Here is a 5,977-nt window from a genome sequence, read left to right on the forward strand (position 1 = left end):
TAGGGAAAAGGCATTTCCAGGGCACATTTTTGCAAAGTTTTTCATTCAGGCAGGTACTCACCCACTGGGCTCTGACCATTTGTATAGATATCTCCTCTACCAGACAAAAGGCAAGGGAGCACGTTATGTTGGATCTTTTTTTTTTTTCTTTTTTAAGATTTTTTTTTTTTGATGTGGACCATTTTTAAAGTCTTTATTGAATTTGTTACAATGCTGCTTGTGTTTTATGTTTTGGTTTTTTGGCCTTGAGGCATGTGGGATCTTAGCTGCCCCACCAGAGATTGAACCTGCACCCCCTGGCTTGGAAGCGGGAGTCTTAACCACTGGACTGCCACGGAAGCCCACGGAGCTTCATTATTAGTGCCTAAGAGGGTTCTTGGAATATAATAGATCTCAGCAGTTGTTTGCTGAGCGAATGAAAGGCAAAGGAATGATTCACAGCTCACAAGGAAACATGTAAGTGTCCAATCCCCGCCCCCCTCCACCCCGCCCCGTTCTTTCCCCAGCCTGGGCTGTGGAATCTGACACATGGCTCTGCTTTAGGGCTGAAGGCTTTGACTCAGGGCAAAGTGCCTCATTATTCAACAGCTTACTTCTCCCTCCTAGCTAGCCCCTGCACCTCTTAGAATCTTGGTCTGCGCTGTCCCCTCCCCATCCCCCAATTTCAACCGTAAAGTGATGATGACGATTTCATAGTGCAGGGTCCCCATCCCGCCCCTACACCCAGATTTAGGTCTCCCTTTATTAAATGGGGTGGCCATCTTGTCTCAGCTTGCCCAGGACTTTCCCAGTTTAGCCCTGAAAGCCCCCACTCAGACCCAAGAAAACGGGGCGGGTTTTGTCCTAGTTCCCCGCGTCGGTTCTTAACAACGTCCTGTAGAGGGCGCTGGAGGCACAGCACAGGAGACAGGTGCGTCGGTGGATGGAGCATCTGTCTGCTCTCCCAGGTGGGAGGTAATACCACACAGACACCATTCAGACAAAGGGTTCTGCCTCTAGCCAGAGTGCGTCAGAAAACAGCCTATTCCCTCCCCTCCCGGCAGGGAACGCCTGTGTCAGGGAACCGACCCTCGCTGAAGAGGGAGTTACCTTGTCCACAGGCCTGCTGCTCAGAGCCCTCTCCGTTGCTTTGCTCCTGAGAAAGCAAATCATGGATAAATAAATCGTGGTTCAGTTTCAGCCTATCAAGCTACCCAGTGTGTTCCAGCACTAAAAGCCCTGATGGCAGGACACCCCGGATGCATTAACCTAGAACACCTTCAGAACAAACTGGCTTCCTTTCAAGCGTGTCTTTCAACTATTCACCTTCCCCTGGTTTACAGACCTACCCTGGGAGATTAAGTGGGAAATCATAAAGTTTACTTTCAAAGTGAGTGGCCATAGTAAAAACAAAAAAAACAAAAAAAAACAAAAAAAAAACCACCTTGCTACAATGGTAGTACAAGGGAGAACTGTACAGATCCTACTTTGGGAATTAGCCTGGCTGCAGCCAACTCACATCAGCTCTTCTGATAAGCACAGGTTTCCCAGTGCCTCATTCTCATCAGCCCCCTGCTTCTGTGCAAAACGCCTATTGCTGATGTGTTGGATACAACTGGGCCACAGAGTATTTAGGATAGATACCATCATGGTGGAATACTTTACCAGTTCTCTCACTTGCTCCCCCTTTGCTGTTAAGCTACATACTTTGGGTGATGATTATGTTTCATTAGTTACGCTGTAAGAACTGTTTTGTAAGGAGGGCCTGGCTGAAAATACCAACAAAATGATTTAAACACACAGAGCTGCTGTTTATGACTTGGAATGTCATTTGTGTGGATGTTTCCCTCTACACAAATATCTGGGAAATGACTCTAGGATACTGGTCTATACTGTTCTACAAAGAAGTTATTTGCTTTTAATCCTTTCTCCTTCTTAAAATATCATTTTAAGAACTGGAGGAGTTAGGTGCTTTTAAAGAGTTGCAGAAGGGAGGAGGCCAGTTGGCAGTTATTTGAGTTTGTATTTCACGGGTGGAATTTTATATTACCCATAGTAGTGGAGTCAGACAGATCTGGGTGGGAATCCTTTCTCCACCATAAATTAATTGTGTGATCTTGGACAAGTTATTTAACTTCTCTGAACCTCAGTTTCTCCATCTTTAAAATTAGGATGATAAAGTAGTATATCCTAGTATCCCTCATTAGACTGCTGTCAGGGATAAACACGATGATGTGTCTGAAGCGCCCAACTCTGAGCCTGGCGCCTGGTAGGTGTTCAGCAATTTGAGTGGCTCCTTTTTTCTTAACTCCAAGCTGACTGCCTAGTCTGTTAACCCAATATTGCTCAGCTAGAATCATATTGCAGTCAATTAAGTTATGACTTTCTTTGTATTTAGACACACTCATCAAATGGGTGTGGGTGTCTCCAAGTTTGCTCAGGTACTCTATCTTTTTTTAAAAATCAATTTATTTATTTATTTTTGGCTGCATTGGGTCTTCATGGCTGTGCACGGGATTTCTCTAGTTGCTGCGAGTGGGGGCCACCCTTTGTCGCGGTGCATGGGCTTCTCATTGCGGTGGCTTCTCTTGTTGTGGAGCACGGGCTCTAGGCGCACGGGCTTCAGTAGTGGTGGCACACAGGCTCAGTAGTTGTGGCTCATGGGCTCTAGAGCGCAGGCTCAGTAGTTGTGGTTCACGGGCTTAGTAGCTCTGCAGCATGTGGGATCTTCCCGGACCAGGGATGGAACCCGTGTTCCCTGAATTGGCACGCAGATTCTTAACCACTGCACCACCAGGGGAAGTCCCAAGTACTCTATCTTGAATTATCATCGTCATTATCATCATCATCAACAGAACACCAGCTAACTTTTATTGTTTACTATGTACCAGGCATCAGGCAAAATACTTGAACCCAGAACTGCACGAAGGCTTGTGTTCTAAGCCACCCTCCCCACTGCCTCTCTGCCATGGCTAATTTCATCCTTTATAGGGTGGATTTTAGGAGTCTGGCTAGGTTGGATTTTACAAGTTTTGCTTTTGAAGAGCATATCAAACTCTAGGTTCCTGGGTACTAGCTACAACTGGTTTTGGATTTCTGATGACACTGGCAATGATAAGACAACTGATGGTGCAGCCACTTGAGGTCTAAGTAAACTGGCATAATGGGAAACATGAAAAAGTACCACATGGTGAAGATGTCAAACTCTAGGCAAAATCCAGTCCAACTGGGCTGGAATGGGTTTTTGACTCTCTTGAGGCTCTGCTCTCCCAGAAAAAGCTGCGAAGAACAATTCTCATCCTGCCTCTGAGACAGTTGGATCTTAGGTGAGTCATTCACTTCTCTTGGGCCTCAGTTTCCCCTTTTGGCAAATGAGGGGATTAAACCAAATTGCTGGTTCTCAAAACTTTGATGTGCTAGATTCCTAGGCTCCACCCTGGTAGACTTTAACTCAGTAGGTGTGGGTGGGGCCCAGCAGCCTCCCTGGGGATATTCTAATCCCCATTAATTTCAGAAATGTCCACCTAGACTGTTACTGACATTTGATTTTAAAGCTAATATCCCAGGAAATGTGGAGTGTTTTTTTTTGAGGAGGAAGACCCATCCGAAGCACCCACAGTGGAAGAGGCAAGCAAAGCTCAGAGAGTCAGGAACTCTGCATAACAGCCATCTGAGGTTGGTACTTGCTGAAATTCTGACAGTCAACCAGGGAGGTCTTCTAGAAGGTTCCCCAAGGCTCACAGACTGACAGGAAACCACAACAGGGGTAAAATGCAAACATAACACACCCTATCAGATGTGAGGGCAGTTCTGTATACAGTACAATAACTCGTATCATGGAAAAGTTTATAACTCATTTGTTTTAAATCTGTGTGTTTTTTCATTTTGGTGGTATGGAGAGTTCTGGAGGAAAAGGGGGTGAGGATTCAAGTGGGAATAATTTTTACATTTACATCTCCCGTTATAAGAATACTGATCTCGAAGTATATTCTTTTGTCTTGAGTCTTTTGCATTATTGATCCACAGCGATGAAATCCTTAGGACAAATCTTCAATTTCCATATCATTTACTACCTTGGTCTACAGCCTGAGGCTAGTTTTGTTCTCCAAGAAAAAAATATTTGTAGGAGTTGATTGAGCCCAAGATTATAAATATAGGTTTCACTGGTAAAGTGATCGACTCTCATATTGACTTCAGGGGTTAGAAAGTTTCATACTTTCATACAAAAGTATGAAAACCACATGGGCATATATAGTAAGTGCTCAACAAATGTTGGCTTTTATTATTATTAGGTGATCATGGGATTGACTTTCACTAATTTGCTCTTGAGTTATAAGCTGCTGTTGACCCAGGGATAGTTTCTAAGAAGACCAAATTCCTGACACTCCAGGGAATATAAGGGAAATACAGCTTCCCTTTAGTGCAGTCTACCCCAAAGAGCTTTATCCAGACTACTATGTGGGGTCCTTCAGCTGATTTTAGATGGTGTGCAGACCTTTTAAATAATGTTCTTTAAAACACTATGTATTTAAGAATAAACATAACTGGTAAAATATCTATGTTTAAATATGTTTTTATGACAAAAGACAATGGTTTTGCATGTATGCTGATATAAAGTTTCCTTTTAAAATAAATTATTAAAGTGTAATAAGTAAGTTGATTCAAAGAAAGCTGTTAAGTAATCATAGTACAGGTGGTACCCAGAAATGGTAAAAATTGTGGCGGTGGTATGCAAATGATTGCGCCTTGAGAAGTGCTGTGTGATGAACCGAATCTGCCTGCTCCCCATTTTGCTACATATGAAAATATTAACACTCATTTTATAGGGTTTGCATATATCACACAGTTATAAAACTTTCGTACTGGATAAGACCATGGGATCATCACAGAACCATCTTCCTTGTTATAGTTAGGTGGATTCTGAGGTCTAGAGATGCTGTGCACCTTGATTAAGTGCAGCACGTTCTGGAGGAACTGGGATTTCACCCTGTTAGAGAAAACATTCATACTTTCTGGTGGTCTAGACCTCAAGAGTAGAAAAGGGATAGTCCTTTACCCCCAGTCTATCAAGAGAGACATTGCAAGAGAGAAATTGTGTTCTATGGCAGGATCTCAAGGGCCAGCTGTCTTGAAATACTCAGAGGTATTTTTGTATAACTGAATCGCTGAGTTGTCCACCTGAAACTAACATGATATTATAAATCAACTATACCGATTTATTTTCTCTTTGCTTCAGATTACTCATTGAAACCATTGCTACCTCTCAAACACAGCTGTCCACAGAAGTGTTGCTAATCCTTTGAAAAGACTCGGGAAAGAAAATGTCATAAGTCATCTAGACTCAACTATCTTAAGAAATCCATAGGATCATATGCTTATTCGGTTATTTAGGGAGAAAAAAGAGAAATATTCAGAGGTCTTTCATTTGGAAGAGGATTATATTTATTCTATTTGACTTCAAGGTGCAGAAGCAGAACCAGGAGTGTGAGATCACAGAAAGACAGATTTCAGCTGAACGAGAGGAAATACTTTTCGTTAATTCTATGAGTGAGCTGTCTTAAGAGAGGATGGGCTCCCCAAGACTAGAGGTGTTAATTTTAGGTGACAACCCTAGGGGACATGGGGAAGGAAATGCTCTTATCCAAGGGCTGATGGGTACATGAGGTGGCTGACCCAAGGTCCTTGCCACCTCTGAATGTCAAGGACTCTGAGGTGGCCTTTCCTGCCTTTCAAATGGCTCATTATAGGGGGTCATTATCTACAGTTACTGTCTCAGTTCTATGTAAAAAGCAATCAGGGCTTCCCTGGTGGCGCAGTGGTTGAGGGTCCGCCTGCCGATGCAGGGGACGCGGGTTTGTGCCCCGGTTCTGGAAGATCCCACATGCCGCTGAGCAGCTGGGCCCGTAAGCCATGGCCGCTGAGCCTGCGCGTCTGGAGCCTGTGCTCCGCAACGGGAGACGCCACAACAGTGAGAGGCCCGTGTACCGCGAAAAAAAAA

The sequence above is a fragment of the Lipotes vexillifer genome, unplaced genomic scaffold, assembly GCF_000442215.2.
Source record: "Lipotes vexillifer unplaced genomic scaffold, Lipotes_vexillifer_v1.1 scaffold591, whole genome shotgun sequence".
Taxonomy (NCBI): domain Eukaryota; kingdom Metazoa; phylum Chordata; class Mammalia; order Artiodactyla; family Lipotidae; genus Lipotes; species Lipotes vexillifer.